Here is an 18287-nt window from a genome sequence, read left to right as displayed (position 1 = left end):
TGATTCTGGCCAAAGGCTTAGGCTCTGCCCATTGGAACTTACAGTGCAAACTTTCTGTACTCCCTTGGAGTGAATGAGTTAATAACACCTGCTGGAGGGACAGACGTGTCTCCCAGAGGTTGCCACACCTTTGGAACAGACTCCCACATCATGTCAAACAGAGCACCTCATTGGCCCTCATCAAACCCAATATGGACAATTGGATGGGTGACCATATATTTACCCTGAGGGTTTCACCTGTGTCCCACTTGGACAGGGGCAATAGGTGCTGATTGTGAAAATAAGGGTAAGAACTTAACTGGGCTTGTAAGAACCCTAGGGCCATTAGCCTAGTAACATCCTATGATCCCATAGGCTGATGTAAAATGCTCTGACTAACATCCACACACACCAAGCTGGCTGCAGTGAAAATAGTACCACTACCTAAATATGATTACAGAATACTGCACAGCACATGCACTCACCAAGTTGGCTGCACTGAAAATAGAACTCCTAATCTAAGTTTACAGACTACAGAATGCAAAACTTATCACACATGCCACTGATCAAGTCTGAAAGTAATTTAGCTTTAGGTAATTGTATGTTAGATAGCATCAGCAGGCCTCATGGAGAACAGCAGTTTGGCAGCCTTCATCACCTGCAAGGCCCAAAGCATGCAAAATCATGCCAGTATGGGACTCACATCTGTGCTGTAGGAAGATGCACACACACACACACACACACACACACACACACACACACACACACACACACACACACACACACACACACACACACACACACACACACACACACACACACACACACCAAGTGGTCTGAAGTGAGATTAGAACCCCTCCCTATCTAGTTTTACAGAATACATAATACAGTACTTAATACACATGTCATGGCTTAAGTCTGAGATTAGCCTGGCTTTAGGTAATGTTATAGTAGATGACATCAGCAGGCCTTGTAGAGGACAAGAGTTTGGAGGCCTACATCATCTGCAAGGCCCAAAAACAATGCCATATCAAGTCAGTTAGGGATTTACACTTGTTCTGTAAGGAGATGCACACACATGCACACAACAAGGGGGCTAAAGTGAGATTAAAACCCCTACCTATCTAGTTTTACAGACTACATAATACAGTACTTAATGCGTGTTCCATGGATCAAGTTTGATATTAACTTTTCTTTAGGTAGTGTATAGCAGATGACATCAGTAGGTCTTGTGGAGGATAAGAGTTTGGAGGCCTGCATCACCTGCAAGGCTCAAAACAGTGCAGAACCATGCCAGTTTGGAATTCACACTTGTTCTGTAGGGAGATATACATGCGTGCTCGTACACACACACACACACACACACACACACACACACACACACACACACACACACACACACACACACACCAAAGCGTTAGAGTGAGATTAAAATCTCTACCTATCTAGTTTTACAGACAAACACATGTGCCATGACTTGATTTTGATATTAACTTTGCTTTAGGTAATTTTGTAGTAGATGATATCAGCAGGCCTTGTGGAGGACAAGAGTTTGGAGGCCTGCATCACTTGCAAGGCCCAAAACACTGCAAAACCATGCCAGTATGGAATACACACTCGCTCTTTGGAGAGATATACACACACAAAAAAAAAACAAATGGGCTAGAGTAAGATTAGAACCCCTGCCTATTAAGATTTACACACTACAGAGCTCAGTACTAAATGCATGTGTTACAAGTCTGCCATTAATATGGCTTTAGGTAATCTTATGGTTGATGACATCGGTAGGGCCAAAAAGTGCAAACCCGTGCCAATTTGGAAGTCAGTGTGGGATTCCCACTAGCTCTATAGGAAGCTATACATACACACACACACACACACACACACACACACACACACACACACACACACACACACACACACACACACACACACAAGTGGTATCGAGTGAGATTAAAACCCCTACCTATCTAGGTCTTTCACACTACAGATCACAGCAGTTAACGCACATGCCATGGCTCAAGTTTGCTTTATAACTGATTGCAGATGAACTAATCATAGAGGACATAAGCAAGCCCTGTGTTGAACAGCTTCAGAGGCCTACAGAGGCACATTGCTTCTTACTGTCATCTGTATATAGTAGCCAAGCAGTCAGATAACTGTTTTCCACATGCTGTCTTAGGGAGATGTGGTATGACTCTACACTGTCCAGATGTTTGCAGCAAGTACACAGGCTTGACTCATTTTTATGTGTGTTTTACACTAAATTGAGGTTTGTTGTCAAATGTGGCATCATTGACACATGGTGCGATAGAATACTGCCAGAAATCTGAAATTTAGATGTCCCAAAAGTCCCCTAGATGCAACAGATGTTATTCATAGGTTCATAGGTAAGTACTAGGCTATCTGCCCAAGGGCATCTGTAAGCCTAGCCAGAATGTGTTGGCTTTCGCTGCCCCCTTAGATTAGTTCCCTGTGTCTCTGTCCAGCAGAGCCATTAGTTCCCTGTGCCTCTGTCCAGCAGAGTCACTGCAGTGATCCCCAGGGTAAATTTTCTGTTTCCCATCCACTCGTCAAGGTTTCTCTTGAAGAGTGTTAGTGAGGGGCTCTGCCTAATGTAGATTAGAATCCTGTTCCAAAGCATGGGGAGTCTCTGGGACAGGAATCTATCCCTCCAGCACGTCCTATTTATCATTGTGGTGAGGTTTGGCTCCCTAGAGCATGTGGCTTTCAGGGATTTGTTTTTTTTAGGTGGAGCATGTCCATCAATTCTGGGTTGGACATGGCTTTGTATGTCAGGTAGAGATCACCTCTGAGTAAGCGATATGCAACCAAGTACAGCTGTAGTTTCTTCAATTGGGCTGCATAGGGCATCTGTTTGAGGCCAGTAATCCTCTTGGTGAGGTACGTCTGTGGTCTTTCCAGCTGTTGCAAGTGTCTTGTAAGGTACATCCTAAATGGGGTGTTTTACTCTATGATTCGTCTGATGAGTGATGAGTTGAGTGGCACAATAATCTCTTTTATTCTAGATGCGAACGCTTTTGTGATTAGGTGGGCCGCATAGAAGGATTTTCTAACCACCTTGGCAATATGATTATCAAAAGAGAGATTACTATTTACTTTGGTCCCCAGATCCCTTATTACATTTTCTGTATTTAGGGGACTACCACATATGTGGTAGTTCACGGGTACTTTGTTTTTTCCAAAGGGGATGACTATGCACTTTTTGGCATTTAGCTTGAGGACATGATTTTGACACCAGGTATCCGTCACAGTGAGACCCTTCTGAAGGATGTCTGTATCAGCTGGAGAGTCAGTTATGGCCCCCAGTTTGCAGTCATCAGTGAACTTGGTCAGCCATAGTCCTCCTATGCTTGTTTGTACCTTTGAGAAGTATATACCAAACAGGAAGGGTCCCAGGAATGAGCCCTGGGATATGCCACTTGTAACCGGTTTAGAGTTGGACCTAGAGCCTGCGACTCTCACCATGTGGGTTCTATCCATGAGCCAATTGGCAGCCCATCTCATGACATGGGGTATATGTTCAGGCTGGTGAGCTTGTCTATAATACCAGAATAGGGAATGGTGTTGAAAGTCTTTGTGAAGTCTAGGTAGGCTGTGTGGACCTCCTTTCCCTCGTCTAAAGCCTTGGTAACTGTCTCAAAGAAGTCCACCAGGTTTAGGAGGCATGATCTGCCCTTAACAAAGCCAAACTGGGTAGGGTCCAATGTTTGGAGGTTCCCAATGTCTCTGTTAATGAGTTCCATGATTATGCACTCCATAGTCTTGCAGAACAGGCTAGTCAGGCTTATAGGGCAATAGTTCCCAGGGTCCATTGTGGCTCCACCTTTGTGGAGCAGGATAACTGTTGCTGTGCACCATTCTATGGGTATGTAGCCTGTAGAGAGGCTGAGTTTGAGCAGTGTGTTTAGGTAAGGGGTTAGTTCACTTTGGAGTTCGTGTAAGACACAGCCTGGGACACAGTCCAGTCCCATTGAAGCTGTGTTTTTGGCTTTGGATAGGGCTGTTTTAACCTGTGTGTCAGTGATTGCTGGGGCTCCACATTCTTCTGATATGGTTATGGGCCCTTTAGGGGGTGAGAGGGGGCAGAAGTTTGTGCTAAACCTGTCTGCCAGAATGTTGGCAATATCAGTTGGTTCAGTGTATTTTGTGCCATTCTGCACTAACTCAGAGCAGATCTGAGAGTTTCCACTTAGGTTCTTGACATAGCTAAAGAACTCTTTGTGGTTATCTTTGGAGTCCTTGGCAATTTTTCTTTCAAAGCTAGCCTTGGATGATTTTATGAGGAATTGTATTTTCTTGCTGATACTGATCAGGGATGTCTTTCCTTCTTGGGATTTTACACTTTTCTGTACTAGTTTCCTCCTTCAGTTGTATAGATTGTTTATGGCAGGTGTCCACCAGACTGATTTTCTTTTCTTGGAGGAGTGAGTCTTGGTTTTACTTGGGATAGCATGATCCATGCATTATTGCAGGTGCTCACAGAGTGCCTTTGTAAGGGATTCAGCAGCATGGACAGCATTGTCCTTTAGCATGGGGGCTGTGAACCTTTCCACCTCAGTCTTAAGTAATGTGAAGTTTGCTTTTGAAAAGTTTTGCACTGTGGTTTCCTTGATTGGGGGTGGGGGCGGAATGTGGATATCCAGAGTGATTAGTCTGTGGTCTGATGTAACCAGCGAGGGGTTGACCTCTGGTGTAGAACACCAGTCGCCCATGTTGGTGATGACCAGGTCCAATATGTTGTCACCTCTGGTGAGGGTTTTGACCAGTTGATCCAGGGCATTCTAGTTTATAAATTTTAGGAAATGTTGGGCAATGGAGTTAGTACTTGAGTAGTTCTCCCGGTTAATGTTTGGGTAATTAAAATCACCAAACATTAGGGTGTTTGGTAGGACCTTCACATTTTCCAGTGTCTCCAGAAATGTGGAATGGGGGTCCTGGGTCATGGTGGGTGATCTGGAGCAAGCTACAATTTGAATTGCAGTTTTGCTCATTGCTAGTTGCACATGTATGATCTCTAAGGCATTGTGCTGTGCTACTAACCTGGAGGTGTGGGTATCCTTGATGAATATGGAATACCCCCGCCTTTTGTGTTTCGGTCCAGGTTCTGTGGCCGAAAAGTATGGTATGAGTTATAGCCTGGTAGTGCTGGGGTGCTTTCTGGAGCCATGAACAAGGTTTCTGTTACTGCACAGATATCGATGTTCTCCATACTGAGGAGTGCCTCAAGTGCATGCATTTTGAGGTTTAGACTTCTGGCATTGAGTAGCATTACCTTAGTTTTTGGTTACTTGTCCTATTTACGGTGGTGGGTTTGTCTTTTGAGCCTTGCCTAAAAAAGGCACTATAGGGGCGGCAGTATTTGAAAGCCTAAGGGTGACAGGTGCAAGACATCTCTTGTGAAGCAACGTGGCTTGTCAAGCATGTCATCCCAGGTGGACAGATACTGGATCCCCTTTGAATGACACCAGAAACTTAGCCAATTGTTGAAATTGATAATTTTTTTCTTTTTACTGTGGCATCATTCTTGGTGAGGGCAGGATGCTACTCAGGGTCAGGGTCATAATGGCATGGGCTATGTGATCAGAGAGCTCTTCCATGTCTCTTTTCATGTAGTCCAGGGAGGTACATCTCAGGTCATTCACACCAACATGGACAATGACAGAGTCATATTTGTACTTGTTCTGGAGTGACCTGAGTGCTTGTGTTATATGGCGGATCCTGGTGCCCAACAGGCAGCTAACTGTAACCCAGCCTAGTTAGTGGAACATCAGTGTACCTGACTATAGAGTCATCTATTACTAGTGTGTTGGGTATGTTATTTTGCCTTAAAGGCTGTGATTGCATGGCACACTGATTATGTGAAGTATGTGTTTCATGGTTTGTGATGGGGTGTGGAGGTTGCTTGGCTGTCTGCTTTGGAGGTTTCTGTTGTTTTTGCAGATTTTTATTTAGAGCTTCCGAGTATGTTTTCTTGTATTTATGTGTGTTATTTGAAGGTGCTGGTTTAGTAGGTCTATGTGAGACTGGTGGTGTGTTGCAAGTATTTTCCTTCTCCTCTTGACTGTCAGTTCCAGTCTTGGGTTGAGAAAGCTTTGCCTCCAGTTTGGCTGTATAATTGCATCTCTCACATATATTAGTGTTTGGTGGTAGGAGGAGAGGGTTGTCTGTGTACATGAGGCAGTTGTAACATTGCCTCAAAATGCCCAGATTCACCAGTTGAACTGGAGAGTACACCTGAAACTGCCCTTTGGATATGCCTGAATAGGTAAAGTGAGCTATTTTACTGATTGGCTAGTAGGGATAAATAGAGAGCCTTGTCCTTATGGACATTATATGGGGGGTCTAGTGCTAGGGTTAATTAGTGCTTGCTATGAGTTTTGAGCAAGTGCTGGGCTGTAAAATGAATGGTTTGAGTGCTTAAGTTGAAAGTTTGTCTAATTCCAAGGGAAAAATTGAAGAGTAGACTTTGTGGTTTAACCCTAGCTAACCGGCACTGCCAGGCGTGCAAAACCACACAAATGCATTTTTTATAGCGGGGAAATAAAAGAGATAGAAATTAGCCCAAAATGGCTAATAAATTATTAACTTCTGACCTGAAACCACTCCTCCAGGGACAGATAGGTTGCTCAAAGCTCCCCTCTCTCACAGGTGAACAGAGAAACTTCCTTCTATCCAAGTAAGCTATGGGCAACACAGAAACCTGTAACACAGCCCTTAATTCAGCGATAACCTGAAAACTGGACTATACTAGTTCAGAAAGGCAGGAAACAAGTATATTTTTTGTTTGGTTTTTTTTGTTTTTTCTTTTGTTTGTTTTTTTCAGAAAATAAAGCAGATACAATAAAAAATAAAACCACTTTAAATACATAGAAATGGCTATTGCACTTTAGTGTGTAGCCTATAACAGTTAAACAGATTATTTAAACACAAAAATGACTTAGTTCAAGTGCAGGCAGCAAATAAGTACAATATGTAGCAGAAACAAGCTTTTTAAATCACAGAAACGCTAAAAAGATTGGTGTTTTAAGCAGAATTAGTTAAAGACAGCAAGAAAATGCAGAAAAATTATGCTCAATCACTCCAAATTCTCTTTTGTCTCTCTGCTGCTGTAGAACTCTGCAGGACACCTGGCAGGCACTTGCTAAGCTGAATACAAGTGCCAAAAAACACACAAATGCGTTTTTTATAGCAGGGAACTGCCATATGTAATTATTTGATGCACTTCCACATGTTGAGCCCTTACTTTTGGTCCTTTGTCCAACATTATATGTGTCGTAGTGCACCTTTACTCTCCGTGATCTAGGTATGTAGGGCAATACAGACATACACACACACACACACACACACACACACACACATATATATATATATATATATATATATATATATATATATATATATAGATATAGAGCTATAAATACAGATATAGATATATATAGATATATATGCATATAAAATTAATATATATAGATCCGTGTGTGTGTATGATATGTATATGTTTATCTATATATATATATATATATATATATATATATATATATATATATATGTATATATAGGGAGAGATACAGATAGAGAGAGACAGATACATATATATATAAATAAAGATATATATATATATATATATATATATATATATATATATATATATATATATATATATGCACACACACACACACATATATATATATATATATATATATATATATATATATATATATATATATATATATATATATATCTATATATATATATATATATATATATATATATATATATATATATATATATATATATATATATATATATATATATATATATATATATATATATATATATAGAAAGCTATATATATATATATATATATATATATATATATATATATATGTATATAATTTTTTAAAATAAATTGTGCGAGGAGCATTGGATTTGCAGCGTACGGGCATGCACGGTGACATTTTTGGATTGTTTGAGTTTTGCTAAGCAGTGCACAAATGGGAAGCACATTGCTTACATCAGAGACTTACCGTTCCATAAACTTACTCCAGCCCACACCTAACTGTACTCCAGGCCGGGATTATGTTTGTAACACAGTGTGATCTCTGAACCTGTTTCTGCACTTTTTAAATAGGTCTTATGTATGCGGGGCAGCACGCAAATGTGTAATTAATATGTGAAAGAGGCTAATAATACTATAGCACACATAGAGTCTGTAAAACACAACTTGTTATAAGTTCATAAGTTCATAGGTTTTTATTAGGCTAATGACCACAATGGCCTTTTTAAGCCTAGCCATACATCCCAAATCTCTGACAAGTCCTGATACCCTTAATAAGTGTAAGCAAGGGCCTGGGAGATGAAGGATTTACAGGTTACCTGTGTCCATTACAGACATAAGTACCAAACCAGGGATGAATTTCCAGTTTCCCATCCAATTGTCAAAGTTGCACTTGAATTGGCTTAGGGAGGAACGCAGCTACGCATGGATGGGGAGCCTGCTCCATAGACACTGTAGTTTCTGGGATACATACCTATCTCTCCAGCAGGTCCTATTTATATTAAAGGCAAGGTTTAAGTCTTTAGAATTGGTAATTTGGGTGCTGTTTGTTTTGCAGACATGCAGGAGGTCCATCAGAGTGGGGTCTGACAATGCCCTGTATGCCAGAAATAGATCTCTCTTCAAAAGACTGTAGGAGATGGAATACAGGAATATGGCCTTGAGGTGGTCTGCATTGAACATTTTACTTATGCCCTGTATTCTTTTAGTGAGGAACCTCTGTGGACATTCCAATTGTTGGATATGCCTGGTTAGGTACATACCAAAAGGGGAATTGTACTCAGTGATAGGTTTGATGAATGCCAAATACAGTGGAACAATGAATTCCTTGGACTTAGATGCCATACCTTTGTTTATAAGTCGTGCAACATATAATGATTTCCTCACCACTGTAGACACATGATGGTCAAAGACTAGATTACTATCCATGTATGTCTCTAAGTCCCCGACTACTGGGTCAGCTCTAAGGGGTGTGTTGTCAATATGATAGCTATTACTACTTCACATTCAAAATATCTTGGTATCTCTGGATTAGAACCCTGAACACCATCACACTAGCTAACTGCATTAGTCCTTTGATCCATAGAAGCTGTTTGACAGAAAGGGGATCATTCATCATACAATCACCTACATAAATATGTACATTGCTATTCCTCAGTTACCTAACACAGACAAAATCAAATTAATGTCCTGAGACCGTGTGGCATACTAACTGTGTGAAATGCTCATGTAGCATAGATGAGTTACTTTTATGACAGTTACAAGGGGACACTGCTGGTTTGAGGGATGGGGGAAAAATCCTCTGTTCTGCTAGACTACAAACTAGTCTGACTATTATTTAACCTCACTTTTGACATCTCCCTTGAATGATGTACCAGTAATTTATTGCAGTAGGACTGCATGAATATTCCATGCATGAGGCCGACTGATTACAAATGGAGACATGATAGTGGAATGGGTATCTGTAGTCCCATGTGGAAGTCATTTCTGTCCAAATAGCCCAGTATAGTTACCTGCATAATGTACCAGATCCATAGCTACAATGACATATCATAATAATCCACTAGACTACTGTGTAGGTTATGGACTTACCTTGCAAATGCAGCAGTTGACACAACTGTAGTTCAGGGCTGACTCTGATACAAGCAGTACACAGCCAATACATGGATAGGTACAGGATGTGTGAGTTGGCTGGCATCAATTTTAATATATGTATGTGAGTAGGAGTAAGGTGTTAGTCCCTAGGTCCCAAGGTTGTCAGTGAATGTGCTGTGCATTGTCTCTTAGCCAAAGCCAGGAAGCCAGGACATACTGAGCACACCTGTGTCTGCCTACAGGGACATCAGCAGGGGGTTCCTCCCCCGAGTCCTCCTGTGACTGTGGCTGTGGTGACCTAGGCACTTGTGGGGGGCTGTGTATCCCTTCCCTTTGCTGATTCTGCTGCAGCTGTTTCTACAGGATCAGACTGTATAGCATAGCACATACTGTGAATGTGTATGCACATGTGCATAGAGTATAATGCAGGACTCCACCAGATATATCAAGACACCGGAACTGTGACTTCAGCTCTATGATATTCCTAGTTTGTGCTTCTGCCACATTATGGCGTTCTTCTGTGGATGTGTGTGCATTTCTGCTGGGTGTCATCATCCACGGTTCCGGGGTGTAGCCAGCATCCCTCAGTAAATGGTCCTGTGGAATGTTCCCTTAACAAATATCTGGTACAGCTGTGATGTATGCCAGATATGGAAGTCGTGATAACTGCCAGGGTTGCCAGCACACACATTCACAATAATCCCCTGGGCATTGCACATGACTTGATAGTTGAAGCAGTGGTATCCTTGCAGTTAACATAGATTCTACTCTGCTTACCAGGTGGTGCCTTGATGTGAACATGAGTGCAATCTATGGCACCAAGTACTTCAGGGTAGTGTGCTACATGGTAGAACTACTGCATATTGCTTGCCCTGACCTCAGGGGAAAGGGGAAAAGATATGTGCTCACTGGCATGTGAGAGCATTTTATCCAGGAATTGGTGGAGTATCCTGCATGCAGATGCCTGTGACACCCACATCATGTCCCCAGTCGGTCGTACCTGTAGCTAGTATCTAAGGGCTACACATACCTTAGTTCCCACTGGGTTGGGTTCCACTCTGTTAGCTGTGGGTCTAAGTTGAGGGTGGTAGAGCTCACTGAGTTCTTGTAATATGTCCCTGTCCACCCTGTATCACTCTACAATCTCCAGCTGATGTAGCTCCTGGAAGATCACCCTGAGCCTGACCTCTCTTCTTCTTCTCAGCCTAGGCCTATTGTTAGCAGCACCAAAAGCTTGACTTCAGTATCTAGCACATACAGATGTAAAAATAGCTGCAGCAGCCCCTAGCATTGTCTCAGTTAGAATTTCCAAGTCTCTACTCCAATGGTTCAGAGTACTGAGGCAAAAATCAGAATGCAGGATGTATCCATACGTCATACAGTTCTGGTGTAGATCCACCATGTGAGATTGGCTAATTGTGATGCAGTTCATCTGCTTAGGATATAACTGACATGATTTAAAGGCCCTAATTCAGTGTGTAACATGGTACTTTGCACAGCATCATGCAGCATAGCTTGTACAAAACTGTATATTATTACTTGAATATATCCAGTTTCCATTCATAGCTGGCTATGTCATGACTGTGACATGGGTGATCTGGTCACATGAACACACCAAGCTACGCCCAAACTGTAGCAAGCAGCGTGCTGTGCAAACATGCACACTGAGCACAAAATATCCTAAATGTGACATGACACACACCCCCTACGTCATCCACATCCAGTGGGAATATAAACACCCTATAGGAGCCTACATGAAGTTGATATGCGGACACAGTTACTAACTTTAGTGATTCAACAAATCTAGGGCATTTAACCCTCATCTGCATAATATTCATGCTCATAGCCTGGAAACTACATGGGTCATAGCCATGTAAGCTGGGTAACAGCACGAATGCACCACTGTACACACCCAACACAAGGTCTTACAATACATTTGTCTAAGTACATTATATAAGGGTTATTTTACAAATGTGTATTTTATTTTACTTTTATGTTAAGCATGTTTGCACTATGTGGTGCATAACAAAAGCATGAGGAAATTTAAAAATAAAAAAATATTAATTTCATATAATCCGTACTGCTTTCAGACATCCGCAATGTATGTTTTGAACATTTATGTATGTGATCTTACTTTTTCTGGGGAATTATGTCCATATTTGTAAACTTTTACATCCCCTTCTTCCAGTGTAGACTCCTGTACATGGAAAATTTCCATGTACACTACTGACACGGACACGGAGTCTACACAGATCGCTCCACCTGGCTAATTTGCATGAAATTCAGCTAGTTAAGACAAAATTTGCATTGCACAGGAGTTTCCCTATTTGTACATGGTTGGGTGCTGCTACGTGGGGTTTACTCAATCTAAAACTATTCTCGCTCGTGTACGCATCTCGGACTGATGCGTACATTGGTAAAATATTTTGTGTTACCTTTATTGAATTTTCCTGTAAGTTATTGTCTTCCACATAACTTATCTGATAATTTAAGAAAGTAATATTCAGAAACTCATTTTGTGATGATAACTTAATTATCACATAGTAGGACCAAGACATGCATATGACTGTAATATTTATCAGGATTATTTTGAGGTTGCAATAATAGTAAAAGAAGTATTGTCAGCCTGACATCTTTATTTTTGTTTGGAAAAATGCGAATGTGTATTTCTGCTTCTGCTGAATATTATAGACCTCAGTACTATGATCTATATGGGTTGATATCATATAGCTGAAATGCTGGCTTTCTAAAGTGTTTCTTCTGTGGGCATTTTTTGATTTGCTTTTGTGCAAGGAGGTTGTTGTGTTTTTTGATTTCTCACTATAAGTTACTCCTTTGGAACTCTGGCCAGTTAGGTTTCAGACTTTTTAATTATATTTTTGAATTACAGTAATTCATTGCACAGTCTCTGTCCAGCTGTTCAACTAATATATGTCTGGGTATCCACCTTGTGGCCTTCATCAGTTATAGCCTGTTACACAAACTTGTGCAATAATGATGCTCATTCTTTGAGGATGCTTCTAAAAGGGGTAAAGGATCAATAATTTCAGCCAAATCTGTGGTTATCTCTACATAACATTGCTTAGGAAATTATTTTAACCAAGTCAAATGAGGACATTTATTAACATGCTTTCATTGCCAAAATATTGTTCTTCATTTATTTTTATACCAAATGATTTATAACATGCAATGATACAGAATAAACTATGCTGTTTTCCTTGCTTTTATCTAGTAACGGTTGCTTTATTTGGCCTTTTTTGGCCCTGGAATGCTTCAATAGTTTAACCTCTGACACCTTTAATTGTGAATGTATTGAAATGTAAATATGCCATTACACAGTATAAAACTAGTTTGAAAAGCATTCAGATTACATACTTTACTTAAACCTGCATGCCTAATGCACTGTATTTTAGAAATCTGAATACAGCTGTGAACGATTTATTGATCAGATCTCTATTCTGTCTTTTAAAATAGTGAGCTTTTGTGTCAAGGTCTTTTTTATTAGGGAGCTTGTATTTTTATGTGGTATAGTTATTGATTTGGGTCTCTTTAAGAAGCACATTGGTTTAATATGCATTTCCTGCTTGGTCATCTGTTATGGGTCTCATCAGCTATATACCTTTTCTTTCTTAGCTTAAATAATTTAGTAGATATCCTAGGGAAAATATATCACAAGGTGATCATTAGAATTCTGTGACCTTCTATCTTTTCAGTCTCAGTTGACGATAATGAAGACAGCAGTTTTCCTGTAATATGATTTTATGCTGTCATTCTATGTAGAACATAAGGTACATTTTAATAAAAAAACTAGTATTTAGCATCATCAGTCATGATTTATTTATATCATAAGCAGGAATTGTGATTTTGCAGATGATGGCGTTGGAAAAAAAAGCATGCCTCCCTGAGCAACACTGGGGAAAAGAGATTCAGAGAGTAAAGGAAATACTGAGTTAATGCCTGCAGCTTTGTATAGTTTCAGATTATCTTGAAAGGTGCAGTATATGGATCTTATATTGGTGGTCAAAGTGCGGTCTACTTGAATACATTGTCTTTGAATAAAGCTATCAAGTCAACTGTAGTACTAAATGAATGAATGGAAAGGGTTAATTTTTGTGAGATCACAGAAAGTACAGTTGTGTAAAATGTTACCATAGCAGCAGATGCCCTTCTCTTCACCATTGCAGTACTCTTCACTAAAGAGAGCCCTGCCAAGGACAGCCCAATATCCAGCAAATCTACCAAAGCCTTGGGTTGTTATAGGGAAGTTGTATATCAAACATATGCTCCCAATCCTGGCATAGGGCATAAAGGTGATGTACAGACATCCAAACCTCAGAACTGAAGATCCCCAGGGGGAACAACAGTCCAAGGAAAGAGAAACATGTTCATCCAGAAAGGAAAAAAGGGAACAAAGAAAAAGGTGAGGAGGGAGAGGCTGAATAACTACAACAATGAACAGTAGGCCATCTACTGTTATAGTAAGATTTTACACAACTTTTCTATGTCCTTCCATATCGCTGTTGCAGTATTATTCACTACAGAGACAATACCAAAGCTCAAAAGGAAAGTTGGGAGAAGTAAGGCCCAAAAGGACCCTCCAAAAAAACATGCAGGATAGCTCTGGCAAGGCCAGCCCTTGCCCTGGAAACAACATTGAATTTGTAATGCTTAGTGAAAGTATGGGCAGAGGACCAAGTAGCAGCTTCAATGATGGAATTAGTATTCAGTCTTTTGAAAAAAAAAAAGCACCAGAAAAAGCCACAGCCCTGGTAGAATGAGCCTTAAAAGAAGAGGGGCTTTTCCCATGAAAAGAGTAACAAAAGGAAATGGCCTTAAATATTCAGGATGAAATGGTTTGCTTAGAAACAGCCAAACCTAAAGACCTAGGACGAAAAGAAATAAAAAGTTGCTCAAATTTACAAATTATTTTAATCTTATCCAAATAATATCTGAGTTGTCTGTACAAATCCAAGGTGTGAAGAACTTTCTCACTAGCAGACTGTGGAGAAGGAAAAAAAGTGGGCAAATTAATAGGCTGATTAAGAGACAACTCATTAACCAACTTGGGCATGGAAGAAAGATTAGTAGGAAGAAACACCCTGTCCCTGTGGAAAACTAAAACAAGAGATACAGCCATGAGGCTTAAAGGTCAGACACCCTTCTATCTGAAGTGAGGGCCAAAAGAAGAATAGTATTCCAAGTACAATGATGTAGTGAAGCTGAAGCTGCAGGCTCAAAAGGAGCCAGAGTCAATTTTTCAAGAACAAACTTAAGGTCCCAGTAAGGAGGAATAGGCTTCCTGGGGAACCTAATATGAAGAATGCCTTTAAGAAATTGTTTGACCTCAAACCTAGAAGATGCAGGAGAAGGAGTCAAAGGCAGATAAGCAAAAATAGTTGAAAGGCTAGCTTTAACTGAAGAGTATGCCAACTCATTATTTAGCAATTCACACAAATAAGACAGAACCAAAGGAACTTCCACAGAAAATGGATCCAGTTTACAATCAAGCATGAGACAGAAAATCTCTTCCATTTGTACAAATAAGATTTTCTGGTAGTGGGTTTCCTAGCTGCCTGCATAACACGATGCACGTCCTCAGAAAAAAGGTGCTGAAAAGTGATCAAAACCCTATCACCTACAATGTCAGCTGAAGACCGGCCAAGTGGGGATGGATGAGAAACCACTTGCCTTGTGTGAGTAGGTCCACCCTTGTGAGGAAACTTGTGTTGATTGTCCTTGGCTAAATGCAGAAGAAGAGGGAACCAATGCTGTCTGGGCCAAAAGAGGGTCACCAACAAGACTTTGGGAGAATTTTGGTCTATTTTGAAGAGGACCCTTGCTATGAGAGGGCATCCACCTTCCAAGCCAAAGGACAAGGAACTCTGGTGCAAAAGAGATAAAGTTGTCTGTTCAGAGAAGAAGCAAAAAGATCTACCTGAGGCATGCCCACTGCTGGACATTGTCCAAAAACACATCTTGGTAAAGAATCCATTCTTGAGTCTGTATTATGGACCTGATCAGAGAGTCTGTCACAGCATTCTGATCTGAAGGAATATAAACAGCCTGAAGAGTCAGTTGATACTGGACAACCAGATCTCAAACCTTTAGAGCTAGTCTGCACAAGAGGTAAGACCATGTCACCCCTTGCTTGTTGATGTACCACATCACTGTGGTACTGTCTGAAGGGCCAGAATTAGAGCCCTCATCTCTTTTATGTTGATATGGTCCTTTCTTTGGCAAAGAGACCAGAGGACCTGAACTTTTAAAGGGCCAAAGGAAGCTCTCCAACCTGCATCTGAGGCATCCAAAAAAAGGCCTGAATGGGGACTGGAGACTGAAAAGGAAGCCCTGGGGTGAGGGACAGTTGATAAATCCACATGAAGCTCTAGTTTGAGGCATGGCTGAAGAGGAATTGGAAAGTCCAAAGGATGAGACTGTTGAAGACAGACTGACTTTAGGAACCACTGTAGCTTTCCCATATGAAGCTTGGCAAGAGGAAGCATAGGATAGTAGAAGCCATGAATCTCAGAGCCCTTAGAAACGCCCTTGGCAAAATTGAGACCAGAAGGAGAAGGGAGTGAAAGAAAGCAATCAGAGTCAAAGTCTTGGGAGGGAGCAGGGAGGCCAGCATAGCAGAATGAGGCATTTAGTGAAGACCCTTGGGGCAGTGCAGAGGTCAAAGGACAAATCAGAGAACTGAAAATACAAGGAAGAAACAGAGAAATGTAAAACTTTCCTGAAATGGAGATGAATAGAAATATGGAAATAAGCATCTTTGAGATCCAGAGAAACTGGGAAAGCCTGAGGCAGAATAAGAGGAAACAAGGTTTGAAGGGATAACATTCAAAAGGAAGGAACCTTCAAAAAGATGTGGAGTTGGGAAAGATCCAGAATGGGTTTCCAGGTGCCCTCTTCCTCCTGGGAACCAGAAACATTATGAAATAAAACCCCTTCCCCTTTTGAGGAGCAGAAACTGCTTGGATAGTTCCTTGAGGCAAAAAGCTCTAAAGAACATCTGGAAAAAACGGAAACTGTTCTTGTGGAGGTTGAGGAATGCCCATGAAAGAGGGAAGGGATTTCCAAACCATAAAATGTCCCTGATGAATGATGGATAGAACCCAAGAATCCTAAGTGATCCTTAACCAATTGGGAAGGGACAGGGAAAAATGAAGAGAAAGAGGAACTTGATTTAGAAAGGAGGAAAGAAGATAGTCAGACAGAACCTGGCTTGTCTGGAAAAGGAGGTTTCTGAGCTGTAGGAGTCTGAGTAGACTTAGGAGGAGGATCCCTTCTAACACCCTTTTTAACTTTGGGAAGAGGGTGAGACTGCTTACAATCAAAGGCAGACTTGATAGGATAATTCCTCTGAAATTTGGGAACAGGAAAAACAAATATATGTTTTAAATCTTGCATAGCCTTACCATTTTCCTGAAGAAATTTAAAAAGCTTAGCAGCTGCAGAACCAAAGAGATTTCTATTGTCAAGGAGAGCATCCATGAGCTTGGCCTTAATATCATCAGGCAGAGGCTGATGGCAACCCCAGGAGTACCTCCTCAACAAGAACCAAAGGCAGCAGCTCTAAAAGTGGCATCTGCTTCATCATAACTAAATGTAATGGAATGGTGAGCCCCTTGAGAAGAGGAGCCCAACAAAGAGAGGGCCAAAGTCTTCACCTCCAAATTGGAAAGGTCTGAAACAACTTGGAAAGCCTGAATGAGAACGGCCAAAACATACCTAGTCATATGGGTCTGGTAATTTACAGCCCTAAATGTCAGAGAAGCAGCAGTGTACACCTTCTTACTCAATCTTTCTATGGTTATGCTGCCTTGTCAGAGGGAAGCAGCTTAGTAGAAGGTAAATGCTTGCAAGGGCTTATCAGAAGCAACAGAAATAACAGAAGGGTCAGCAGAGGGGCACTTGTAAAGAAATGTACAAGTACTGTGTTATGAGTTTGACAGCAATTAAAAAGTCTAGACTATTTTAAGAACTGACTTCATATATGCAGTTAAGAAATATGTTTTTAAAAACTCCATTAATATCAAAACGGAAATATTTTGTGTTTTCCCACTGCACACAACTCCAGATTAAAGGAAACTCAGAACAATGTTAAAATTAATTTACAAAAAGAAATGGATTAGTATTATGGTCTGATTGCTTTGAAGAAGGAAAAGCTAAATCCCCAAAATATTTAATGAAAGAATATAAGTAGGATGAATCTGCTTACCAGTTAATATCATCCATCAGTAAGAAATTAAATGAATCTGTAGATAATGAGTGAAGAGAAACACTACTGCCCCATTATATGAATATATGAATGCTATCATCAAAGGTAGATTAACGTACAGTGAAAACTTGTCCAAGTTATATAAGTCCAGGTTATATAAGTTAATTATAAATAATAAATAATAATAATAATAATAATAATAATAATTTTGATGTAAAATTCTGAAACTTTTTAGGTAGTAGTGGATTCAGTGGCTCAATAGTTGGTAAGAATAAAATTTTGCTACTTAAATTAGTTAGTCAAACTTCTTCAGGTTTATACTGGAAAGTTTTTTATGTAGAAATATATATATAGAATGTTTGTTACTCTCTGTAAAATCTGTAAGTTTGGTAAAGTGACTTATTCAAT

Source organism: Protopterus annectens, chromosome 7.part1 (genome assembly GCF_019279795.1).
Source record: "Protopterus annectens isolate FY-2018-M chromosome 7.part1, PAN1.0, whole genome shotgun sequence".
In the NCBI taxonomy this organism is placed as follows: Eukaryota; Metazoa; Chordata; order Ceratodontiformes; family Protopteridae; genus Protopterus; species Protopterus annectens.
Note: the sequence above shows the minus strand (reverse complement) of the source record.